We start from the raw sequence: 13,770 nt of genomic DNA on the forward strand, positions 1-13,770 counted from the left end.
CAAGTTACGAACAAAAGAAGTTCAAACACAAATCTGATCTAATTCAAATTTTAAAATTTCAAAAACATGTTTAAGTTGTTTATCTGGATAGAGGGGATCATAACGAAGAAGTGGGCGTTGGTTTCATCTAATTCCGACTAACGAGCAAGAAGTAGTCATCGTTTTAAGATTAGGGACTAATCTATAAAAACTTTTAATCGCAGACGGGTCCTTGTCAGAAATAAAATAAAAGGAAAAGGCTATTTAACGAACGTTCGCTAACAAACGCTAATAACCAAATTCGTCCGCTGCAAAGACCTAACCAGCGGACGTTCACTAATTAGATCTAATAGAAGAAAGAAAACTAAACCGGGTTTTCTGAAAAGAACCGCAAACAAAACAGATCGGTTTAAGTGGTTTTACCGGTCGGGGCGGTTTACGGCAAAAAACCGGCGGCGGCGGTTAGCGAGTCCGGCGGCGGCGGATCGGCTCCGGCGACTCTGGGGTTGGCGGCGATGGGCGGAGACGTCGGTGAGCGCGTCGCGGGGCGGCGGATCCGGACTACGACGGTGCTGGCGGCGGCGTGCACGGGGCTGCGGCGGCGGAGGTGAGATCCGGCGGCGGCGGTGGTGGTTTGCAGCGCGGGCGGCGGCTTGGCGGCGAGATGCGAGGCGAGGGGAGAGGAGAGACGGGGCCCAGGGCTGCGCCTCGGTATTTAAAGGCGGAGGGGAGGCAGTGGCTTGGGCGAGGGGCGCAAGGCGGACGCGGAGTCCGGCCGGACTCCTGCGGCGGCGCTCCCATGCGGGAGACAAACTCCTGCGGGAGCTCGGGGACGGTGGGGCACTAGGCCGTGGCCTGGCTGGGAGCTGGGCCGGCCCAGTCGGTGGTTGAAAAGAAGTTTTTTTGAACCAACATTTTTCCAAAAAAGAAAAAAATAACAAAATAAATAGGATTATTATATAGGCATATAATATATGACATTTTTTAGAAAAATATTTTCTACAACATGAACATTTTTCTAGCATCAAATAAAATCCTCAATAATTCAAATAAAGCAAAGAGTGCTACTGCTCTAATAAAATCCCATAAAAAGCCTTTTAAAAACACCAAAATTAATTCAAATTTATTTCTCTCCAATTTTCTGATGTAGGGAATCATTTTACCCTAATTTCCAAATATTTTATTTTTGGAGAAAAATAATTTGAATAAAACCCAATTAACTCCCATTTGAAAATAATTTCAAAAGGACTTTAAATTGGATTTCTTTTAAACTTCCAACTCATATTTCATATGTTTTAAAGAAGTCATTTTATCTTCTCTCATGTAAATCATTGAGTTGCTTAAAGTTTCTGAATTTAAAAATATTTCCAAATGGAATTCAAATCTTTTCAAAACCCTTTTCATTTATTTAAATCGAAGAAGTCATGTCATCTTCTCTCTAGGGTTTTGTATTTGAAAAGAATTTGAATTCATGGAGATCATAAAAGCAAAGTGAAAGTTTGGGAAAGTCGTTTTATTCCCTCTCATTCAACTTTCAAAAGTTTCGAATTTCACTCAATTTCACACAAGCAACCACACAACAATCAAACAATCAATCAAAACTATCTATTTGATATTACAGTCCAAATTTTAAAATTTTGGGATGTTACAGGGAGAGAGCCCCCCTCCTTCTTCTTCTTCCTTGGCCTCCCCCCTAGATGGGAGGAGAGTTCCACCTCTGGTCCATGGCCTCCACGGCGGTGGAGGGGCGGGAGCCCCTCCGAGATTTGATCTCCCTCTCTGTTCTCTTCTGTTTCGTGCTCCCAGATCTGGCCGAAAACCGTTTCTTATATTCCCGGAGATCCGTAACTCCGACTGCGCTGAGATTTTAACACGATTTTTTTCCGGATATAAGCTTCCTTGCAATCGAAGTAGAGCTCCAACCGACGTACGAGGTGAGCACAACCCACCATCACGCGCCTGGCACCTGGGGCGCGCTCTGGTGTCTTGTGGGCTGTCTGGGCCTCCGTTTGTGTTGATTCCAAGTCCCAAAAATCACATATGTTCCAAAATAATTCTCCGTAAAATTTTATTGCATTTGGACTTTGTTTGATATGGATTTTTTGTGATACAAAAAACATGCAAAAAACAGGAACTGGCACTGGGCATTGGATCAATAGGTTAGTCCAATAAATCATATAAAAAGTTGCCAAAATATGTGAAAGTTGTATAATATTGGCATGAAACAATCAAAAATTATAGATACGACGGAGACGTATCAGATACTGCTGAGGGTCCTGAGGGTTCCACTTGTTGGTGAGCTCCTATGGCTCCCACTGATAAATGGGCTCCTGATATGGGTTAGGAACTGGTGCTGGCTCAGGTGCTGGGGCTTGTGAAAGACCCCAAAATCTGTAGATGTCCTCTGGCATAATGGAGTACCTGCCTGAACGAATATCGAACAAAGAATGTGCATTCAAGGTAATACTCTCACAAGTACCCTGACTAAATACTAGGTTGTAGAGGAGCCGCTTGTCATCACCTTTCTTAATAAAATCATGTGCTACCATACTAGCATAGTTTAAATATTTAGTGGGTAACAACATCTCCTCCTCATCATCATGTCTAATGGGTATCTCAAAATTTTAGCTAGGTGGGAGGCATAGACACCTCCAAAAATAGTACCCTTCGAGTGGTTCATGTTCAACTATTGAGCAACAATAGCGCCCAAACTAAAAGTTCTCTCAACATATAAAGCATGGTGTGAAATGGCAAGGTCAGGGGCACTGAGGCCTCCACTCTCCTATCGACCAATCAAACATCTCCCGACGACTAATGAATAATAGCGTAAAACAGGAAAATGTAAACTAGCCACTCTCGCCTCTGACACTCCTCTCTCTTCCCCCGCAATAGTGTCAGCAATGAAATCCTCCACATCCCTAGGACGTGGCTCACTGATGCTGCCCTTATAAGCTATTTTGCAAACATCGCAAAAATCATAAAGTGTCATTCACTTAGGCACATCATACAAGCGAAATTCTACCATGGGAGGATCCTTCCTAGAATGAAAGTGAAAATTTGGACGAAGGTATTAGTGAGTAGGAGATATTGATCACACTTATCTTGGACGAAGGCGGTGATGCCGGCATTCACCGCCAAATAATAGAAATCATCATAAATTTCTGCCTCCCTTAAGAATGTATTACTTGGCCACTCACATGGCCGAACCTCCGCAGCGCGAGGAAGGTTGTACTTGGGCTTCTTCTTCTCCTTATTTTCATTTCCCTCGGAGTTGCGGCTCGAAGAACCCCTTAACCACCTCCTCATGGTTTTTATTTTCTCTAAAAATTTGTGAAAATGTTAGTGACTCAAAATAAAAGTGAACAAACTCAACAAAACTAATAGCAACTACTCTCACAAATGTCTAGAGACTATATCATGCAACAGAACTATCTTTGGACCATATAAATTTGACATGCAAGCTCAAGGAGAAGGTCACCACAGCAATTTTTTTTGCAATATATAAAGCACTAGAACAAAAACTAATTGGACCATTGGAGGAGTCACATACCGAAGAACAATCCCCCGAAACAGTTTTGGAAATGGACTTCCGAGCAAGGAGATCGAAAATGGCAGCAAAATAAGCAAGAACACGGGTTTGAGCAATGGTGGGCTTTTTTCTGGAGGAAGACAAAGTGGGTGGGTGCTGGAATAAGTGAGGAGGCCCACAAGCCTACTAGGCGCGCCCAGTGGGGTGGGCGCACCCTGTGGGCTTGTGGCCCACTAGTGTACTCCCCCTGAGTTGCGTTCAGTGCCAAAAATTCGTAAATAATGCAGACAAAATCATACTAAATTTTCAGGGCATTTGAAGAACTTTTATTTTTTGGTCATTTTTTATTGCACGGATAATTCAGAAAACAGATAGATAATAGTATTTTTGCTTTAATAATTCTAAATAACAGAAAGTAAAGAGCGGGTACAAAGAGTTGTGTTTACTAAATTCATCCATCTCATGCCCGTCAAAAGGAATCCATTAACAAGGTTGATCAAGTCTTATTAACAAACTTCTTCCGAATGACATTAAACCGGAGAATCTTCGTATAACACTAGGTTACCTCAACCGGGATATGCATGTTCCCAACAATAAGAATATCATATTTATTTTTGACAGTAGGAAGAGGGTATCCAAAACCTCCAATAGTAATTGTTGAAATTTTTCCAATGGAATTGATACTATTCACTTGAGGTTGTTTCTTCGGAAAGTGTACCATGTGCTCATTACCATTAACATGAAAAGTGTCATTGCCTTTATTGCAATCAATAACAACCCCTACAGTATTCAAAAAGGGTCTACCAAGGATGATCGACATACTGTCGTCCTCGGGTATATCAAGAATAAGAAAGTCCGTTAAGATAGTGACATTTGCAAATTGCAACTACGACAGGCACATCCTCACAAGTACCGATGGGTATAGCAGTTGATTTATAAGCCATTTGAAAGAGATTTTAGTGGGTGTCCACTTATTCAATTCAAGTCTATGATATAAAGAGAAAGGCATAACACTAACACCAGCTCCCAAATCACATAAAGTAGTTTTAACATAGTTTCTTTTAATGGAGCATGGTATAGTTGGTATCCCTGGATCTCCTAGTTTCTTTGGTATTCCACCCTTAAATGTGCAATTATCAAGCATGGTGGAAATTTCAGCTTCCGGTTTCTTTCTTTTATTAGTGACAATATCTTTCATATACTTAGCATAAGGAGATATTTTCAGAATATCAGTCAAACACATACGCAAAAAGACAGGACTAAGCATTTCAACAAAGCGCTCAAAGTCTTCATCATCTTTTTTCTTGGATGGTTTAGGAAGAAATGGCATGGGTTTCTGAACCCATGGTTCTCTTTCTTTACCATGTTTCCTAGCAATGAAGTATCTGTTATCATATCTTTTACTCTTAGGTTGTGGGTTATCAAGATCAACATCAGGTTCTGTCTCCACATCATTATCATTACTAGCTTGAGCATCAACATGAACATCATCATTATCATTATTACTAGGTTCATGTTCATCACCTGATTGTGTCTCAGCATCAGAAATAGAAATATCATTTGGGTTCTCAGGTGTGTCTATAACAGGTTCACTAGAAGCATGCAAGGTCCTATCATCATTCTTTTTATTTTTAGAAGGACTAGGTGCATCAATATTAATTCTCTGAGAGTCTTGTTCTACTCTCTTAGGATGGCCCTCGGGATACAAAGGTTCCTGAGTCATTTTACCACCTCTAGTAATGACTCTAACAACATTATCATTCATCTTATTATTCATTTCTTTTAGCAAATCATTTTGTGCTTCGATGACTTGTTCTACTTGGGTTTTCACCATGGAAGCATGTTTACTAACAAACTTGAGATCATTAACAGTTCTACACATATAGACACTCAAGTGTTCAAGCATGCAGGCATTACGTTTTGATTGTCTACTAACATATGCATTGAAATTTTCTTGTTTAACAATAAAGTTATCAAATTCGTCCAAGCATTGACTAGCAAACTTATTATGAGGAATATCACCTTAATCAAATCTACAGAGAGAATTTACCTCTACTAGTTGTGTCGGGTTATCAAGACCATGTATTTCTTCAATAGGTGGTTAATTCTTAACATCTTCGGCATTAATACCTTTTTCTTTCATAGATTTTTTTGCCTCTTGCATATCTTCAGGACTAAGAAATAGAATACCTCTCTTATTTGGAGTCGGCTTAGGAGGTGGTTTAGGAAGAGTCCAATCGTTATCATTACTCAATATATTATAAATTGTACTTCATCTTGTTCAACAGTTCGTTCCCTGAAAACATAACCAGCACAAGTATCTAGGTGGTCCCTAGAAACATCGGTTAGTCCATTATAAAAGATACCAAGCATTTCATTTTTCTTGAGAGGATGATCAGGCAAAGCATTAAGTAATTGGGAAGCCTCCCCCAAGCTTGTGGGAGACTCTCTTCTTCAATTTGCACAAAGTAAAATATTTCCCGTAAAGCAGCTTGTTTCTTATTGATGTGATCACTGGTGCCGAAACTATTGTTTCGCGTTCAAAAATATTTCAGGCTATTTCATATTCTACACAAAAGGACAGAAACTTAGCCCGCTAGAATTTGATGCAACAAGTATCAGAAAAATGCAAGTTGTTTCTGGAGAAGAAGAATATGACCAAGGTACCAGACGTGCAAACACAGGCGGTCACTGAACATGTGTTTTATATTGGATCTATTTTCATGAAGTTTCCATCAGCAATCGAACCCGAGGAAGAAGCGATCAAGCCGACGTTTAGAACGCCACCATGCAGTTGGTTTTTCATTGGAAAGAATTTCACTCCAAGTTCTTGTGTGACAACGTGAGAGTCAAGTTTTTCTTTTATCCAGTAGTACTAGTTTCGTTGTCTTTTCTTTGAGTCCAGGATCTTACGTGATCAATCTTGCCGGTTAGTTAATTAGATAAGCTTTGTTTAGTTTAAAACAAGAAAAGAGAGATAGAGTCCGGATGGAAGTTAGCTAGCACCTGGGTCGGTTCGACCAGGTATGTGACGCCCATAAAGAGGGCTGGCTACGGCCAATGTACGGGAGGTTATTTTTTAGAGTTAGACAATGTCGTGTATCGACTATTAAGCGGTCCTCTTTGGGCGTCCGTGGTATTAATTTTGTGTGAATTTTCTACATGAAAGTTGCACTTGGCTCGAGGTCCGTTGTTCTTGACGGGTTGCGTGTTGGTTACAACTACTTCGGCGGGAGGTTCCTCGTGAGACGAGGAATTGTCCGCTGGTCGTCGTCACCCCTGCTTCAGGTTACGCGTACTGCTCATGTAATTGGGAGTATTTTTTATCGATGGATCTACAAAGTTATTGCATCGTGAAAGATCGGGCCAAATCAGCGGCACGATCGAGGTCGTGCCTCATCCCTTATGAGCAGGGAAATATTTTTCAAAGAAGAAATATATCAAATCCTGGGGACTACACACACATCCAGGAGCAAGAGAATTAAACCATATCTTAGCATCACCCTTTAATAAGAAAGAAAAAAACTTAACAATATAGCAATAGAGGATTTTTTCCCCATGAGCAAACAGGGTGGCAATACCATTCAGTTTAGTAAGATGTGCCACGATAGTTTCAGATTCATAACCATGGAAAGGATCGGATTCAACCAAAGTAATTAGCTCAGGGTCAACAGAGAATTCATAATCCTTATCAGTAACAAAGATACGTGAAGTAGCAAACTTGGGGTCATTTTGCAATCTAGCATTCAAAGATTTTTCTTTGCACTTGCGTAGTAATTTCTTAAGATCATCTCTATCAATACAAGCAAGAAAGTCCCTAGCTACCTCTCCATCCATAACATAACCTTCAGGTATATCAGGCAATTCATATCTAGGAGAGCTAGGTCTAATGGGTGTTTCAAAGTTTTTTGTTTCAATAATTTCACCAGCTTTAGAACTATCGTCAGTTTCAGCGTTCTCAATATCTTTAGTTCTAGCAAGTTATTCACCAAGAAATTCACCCAGTGGCACAGTATTATCAAGCAAAGTAGTAGTATCATCATAAGGATCATGCATAGTGTTGACGCTCAAAAGTGGCACAATCATAAAGAGTAGCTTTAAGTTATATCAAGACTAATTCAAACTTATGATTGGAGGTCACCTCCAGATGGCTCTCTTTAAGAAGATCGGTATGGATATGAACATGGTATAAAACGGAGATCTTATGCAATAGTTATGACAATTTCAGAAATGCTCATGTTGACACCAGATTAAAGAATGACATGAAGTTCAATTAATATGGCCTTTGATGGAAAATCTTTCTGCATGAAATTTGTGCGTGAGAGATTCGGCCCTCAAGATGGCTTCGAATCGAAAAACGTTCAATAGGAAAGTTGTTCATCTCGTCAAAACGGTCAAATTTTCTTTTGGGCTCATCTTCATCCGAGGTCGTTTGTGGCCTGTGGGACCTAAAAACCGAACTAATGTTCCAGACTTACCTAAATCCGAGTTCGGTTAATTTTGGAAAGATTTGGACGTGATTTGGAGTCCATTTCTTGTACGGAAAGTTCAGCCGCCTCATAAATAGATGAGAGGTGACGGCCGATTGAACAACACACAATCAAACAAACACATCTGCTACTTTTTCGTGTTCATCTATCCCCTACCCTTGTATGTTTCTTCTCGTTCTTCGTCGTTCTTCAGCAATGGGGGGATGCGAATCCACGAGGCTCTAGGGGCGGTCAGGTCAACCTAGGGCATCCCATAGCCGCCGCATGCCCTGATGGGGTCCCTCCCAGGTGTGTGGGGTTTTGGGTCTACAAAAGCGCCCGCCGGATTGCTTGCGTACCACGCTTCCATCGGGTCTCCTTCGACGTGAGCTGTGGTGCATCAACCTCGGCGTTGGAGGTACACGGTGACGTGTTCATGTGCAAACACACTTTTTGGTGACTCCGCTGGGGACGAAGCGTTGAACGGTCTCGAGCCTGTTCTTGCTACGAAGAGATCGTCATCTAGGGTTTACAATCTACGAAGGTAATATGTATACCCAATTAACTACTGTAGATGCAAATAATGCATATGTTGTTGCTAGATCGTTTAATGAGCATAATGCATCGGCTAGCCCTAGTTTTATCAATCGTGCATCTAATTATGTGCAACAGCTTATTCAGAATAGTGTCCATGCTTCTAGTTACAATTTTAGCAACATGACACATATGTATCCCAACCCTCATGCATCGGCAACCCCACAAATCCATATGCCGATGAACAACATGATGAGTTTGGTTAATCAAGTTGAAATACCCCATGTAGGAACTTTCAATAGCATGCAACAAATTGTTTCACCTTTTTATTCATCGACAACTAACTTGCAACTTGTTAATCTAAACATGCCAGTGGATAGGGGATTGGCCAGGCTACTACTAGTTATTCGGCCAGTTACTCTCAACCATCATATGCTACACCTCTGGTTAGTAATTTTGCAACACTGTACACAACTGTAGATGTTCATAATTCGACCCCGCATCTTCATGGTCATGGCCGAATAAATGAAAATTTTACAGGAACACACGTGCCATCATCTAATACTGTAGCATATAATGCATGCTCTACACAATTCGAGAATTTCGGCAACACTCATGAATCATTGCCGAAAGAATCTGAAAGTATTGTGGAGCAATCCCTTCCAGAAGCGGTTGTGGCTGCATTAAAAAAGAGCTTGGCAAAAAACAAGTGGATTAGTGCTCTTTGCCTTGGACAATATGAAAAGGGGTTGTTTCCCGATTATGCTGCAATAAAGACTAGAGTTTTGCAAGAAGATGAAACTTCATCAATTTATAGAATTGGCGAGAGGGCATATGGTTATACTACAGTGCATACACCTCCACCTAGTACCACAACATATTATACACCCCCTACATAGTTGCAAAATTTCAGCAACACTAACAGTTCACTGCCGAAATATCCTAAAAGCATTGGGGGGCAAACTGATCTAGAGCGGGCTGAAATTGAGAGGGGAGTTAAAGCTTTGCGCGATAGGGTGCAAGTACTTCACCAAGAGAGAATTGATAGGGAATTGGGTCAAAGAAAAGAAATCTTGCCAATTGATATAACCGGTGAAAAGAATGATGATTTGGAAACAAAAAGTGCTTTGGTTGAAAAAGCCAAATCAAGTAGTACATATTTCGAATCCATCAAATTCAAAGAGGCAAGCATCATCGAGAAAGGGCATGGCAAGCATAGGAAAACAACGGTGCTTGATTTTTCTGAAGTTAATGGAACCTACTTCCTGCCCTATGAGTTCTGTGCCGTAGAAATTGACAAGCCTCAAGGAAAAGAGCAAGTAGCTGAACAAAGTTCGGCTGATAAGGATCTTCAAAGTAATGATGCACGGAATAAAGAAGAAGATGATGACAAGGTGTTGGGGAGCCATCCAAAGGCGGAGCAAGATATTGTTCAAGTCACACTACCATCATGCTCTCTCAACATATTTGAAGAGGTATGCCTAGAAAGTAATTTACCTATTTTAAAATTTGGTCAAAACTTAATTGTTGATGCATTTATTAGAAAAACTCTCATAAGTAATTTTGAAAGACCAATGAAGAAGGGTAATCTACTTGTTAGCAATAAAATTGTTATAGAACATATCGGTCAACCCATTGCACCATTTATAAAGACCGATACTGACTTATTGTTGCAATCAAGGCTTTCCTCATTGCTTTATTTAAAGTTCGTATCTACATGGGTAGCTTTGCTTGTTTCATACTTGGCTTACTCTTGGTCTCAATTGAGGCATCCATGTTCTAACTATTTTTGTTTCATAAACATAAAGCCAAGGTTAGATTCTTTTCAGAAAACCGATGCTAGTATAATATCTTATCCAATGACATCGGTAAAAGAATGCAAAATAAAAATCATTGCCGAATGGGGTGATACAAATTCTGAACCATTCATTTTCTTAACTCCAAAGCCGTTTTCACAGCAAGATCGGCTAGAAAATAAAAAAAATTACCTACAATTCAAACATGTGTGATCAAATCTTTGATTTGTTATTGAGAAATAATTATGTTAGAATTCTTGATCACCATGTTGAGCCATCTATCCAGGGACAAATGTATTGTAAGTTGCATGATTCGTCCAAGCATAATTTTGAGGATTGCAACATGTTTTGTCAAATATTTAAATCGGCCATTGATAAAGGACGATTGAAATTTGTTGAGACACCAAGAGGTGACCAATCTATTCCGATTGGTCCTGATGGCAAACGGTTTTTGCATCGACTGCTTCAAGCTGATCTATTTAACCATGAGAAGTTAAAAACTGTAGATATTGGGATCACGCTTTCAAGTAAGGAAGTTGTTCAAGAGCACAATGATAACATTTTTGAGGGAGAAAATTCCATCAAAGTTGCAATGAAGACGCCAAGTACTGGGGGGCAGCAAGCAAATCCAATGAGCAATGAAAATAAACCAAAAAGAAACAAAGGCCGAAATAAACGCAAGTGTAAGAGATCAAAAATCACCTTCGCTGAACTATTGAATAAATATCAAAAGAAGAGTGAAGAGAAGAATGCTTATCGGACAAATCATGCAAAGAAACCAAGATCACCCCCTAGGCGCAAATATGAGGATCAGTATTGGCAAAGCTAGAATTTCACTGTAACATATTCATATCCTTATTTTGGGCCGCCAATGCCAATGCCGTGGATGCCTCCCTATGCTCATGTAGATCCATATCCATCATGGGACAAGTATGATACAAGGGCACATTCTCCATCTTATTTTAGACCATCTCACCAATATTATGCAGCTCCGAGAAGATCAACATTTGAACAATCACATGTTAAAAACGGTTTCAATCATAAGGAATCGGTCCGGACCCCATGGACGAAGAAAGAGGTGGTCAAGCAAGTATACCGGGTCAAGAAAGATGGTCGTAAGTGTGCTACTTTAGATTTGATCACAAATAACAAAGAGCCAATTAAAGTGTTGACATTGGCTACAAAAGGCAAAGAAGTGGAGCAATCAATTGTTATAATAAAAGTACCAAATTTGAAGAAAAGAAGTTGAGGGTGCACAAGGCCAAAAAAGAATTGCCATTGGTCAAAACAGAATCACAACCGAGATGCCCACTCGGCTTATTGTATTGGCAAAAGAAGGAATTACAAAATCTTAGTGCACAAGAACTTGAAAAGAGGAACATGGCATGGGTTCCCAAGAGGATCAATCAAAACAAAAATGATGTGCATGCTTCTATCGCAACAAGTATAATAAAAGTAAAGAAAGAGAAGGATGGAAGCAACAAACAATTAAGCCGAAGGTGTGCATAACAACATCAAAATCTTCGGTTAGCACATCATCCATTTTCTTCAACCATGCCATTGATGCCTTGGCCATGGAATTCATCCCTAGGTATGACCAATTACCCTCCATGGATTTATTTTGATCCATGGATGCAACATAATTTACTATATCATGAGAGAGTATTAGCAAATCACTATACATTTGGTTAGTTACATTTTTGTTGCTAATACAAAGGGGCTAAAATATTTTATTACTATTTCATTTGTTTATTTCGGCTCCCTAAGAATATATCTAAGAATGGTCGATGTGTTATTCTAACATCGTCCTTAGTTTGAGTAGAGATTAAGATAAGTGCTTGCATAGAAATCTGTCAAATTGATGCCATTGAAGATATTATGCATAGACCAATTCACCAAAACTGCAAAGTGGACTTACGTTTTGATTGGGTGTGCTTTGGCTTATTAGTTTTCAGAATTTACGTAAAGCCAAATCATGGTTGATTTTATTATTGAGCATCATATTGACATCATGCATAATACTAATTTTAGCTTTATCTCTCTATTACCATGGTGATTATATATTGATGGTTAAATTTGTAGCAATGGCCAAGGTGTTGGTGTTGTTTATATATCTCCTTGTGGTGCTATTCTGTGAAGCCTCATGCCGCTTAAAATATTTATGCACAAATGATCAAAGCCGAATATGCATTGTTATTTGGATTGGAGCTTTGCCTTGCTATAGGTGATGTACATGGTGGGGCTTTCGGTGATTCATTATTAGTATAGTGCAACAAATATCCAAGGGTTATCAATGTTTTGACGAATCACTTTTAGTTTATCTTGAGGTATGTCTAGACGTAAAATTTACCTTGGGTTGTTTTCATATTCGTCATATATCTAGACATGATAATTGGAGAGAGTTGGCACAGCAAGTATCCGGCTACCATGTTGGTCATGGTGTATTGCACATTTATCAATAGCCGATGCTTATTCTTGCCAACATAGGTAAGGCCGAATTGGAGCTCACCACATCGGCCACTAATGAAACTTTTATGCAGGCGAAGCAAGGATTGGAGGAAATTCATTCTTGATTATCTGCAAAAAATCCTAGCAAAAGGGTGAATAATATGGTTCAGAGGATGGCTTTGAGATACATATCTATGGAACCTTATTGTCGGATTGTTATAGAAGTTGAGAAGTTTTCACCCAATTTTGCATCAAGAGGTTCAAACAAGCAATGGACGATAAAAACTTATCGTCCTAAAAGCATATAAATGGCCGATGGAGTGTTGACATCGTCCTTAGAACTAGCATGGAAGAAGTTATTTTTCGGCAAGCTAGCTTTGCCGAAAAACAGGGGGGCATGTGTTGACGCTCAAAAGTGGCACAATCAGAAAGACTAGCTTTAAGTTATATCAAGACTAATTCAAACTTTTGACTGAAGGTCACCTCCGGATGGCTCTCTTTAAGAAGATCGAGATGGATATGAACATGGTATAAAACGGACCTCTTATGCAATAGTTATGACAAGTTCAGAGATGCTCATGTTGACACCAGATTAAAGAATGACATAAAACTCAGTTAAGATGGCCTTCAATGGAAAATCTTTCAACACGAAAGTTGTGCGTCACGTCGAAATGGTTGATTGTGATACAAAAATCATCCCAATCCAAATTCGTATGCAAAAGTTAGAGTCATCGGAATGCAGCCCTGCCAGGAGGCAAAATATGGCGCGCCCCACCAGACACCTGTCTGATGGGTAGCGCCACCAATCAGCTGTTTTGCGTGACAGATTCGGCCATCAATATGGCCTCTAATCAAAAAACGTTCAACACAAAAGTTGTTCGTATCATCGAAACGGTTAAATTTTCTTTTGGGCTCGTCTTAATCTGAGGTTGTTTGTGGTAAAAACCGAACTGATGTTCCAGACTTACCTAAATCCGAGTTCGGTTAATTTTGGAAAGATTTGGACATGATTTGG

Source organism: Triticum aestivum, chromosome 6D, assembly GCF_018294505.1.
Source record: "Triticum aestivum cultivar Chinese Spring chromosome 6D, IWGSC CS RefSeq v2.1, whole genome shotgun sequence".
Classification (NCBI taxonomy): Eukaryota; Viridiplantae; Streptophyta; class Magnoliopsida; order Poales; family Poaceae; genus Triticum; species Triticum aestivum.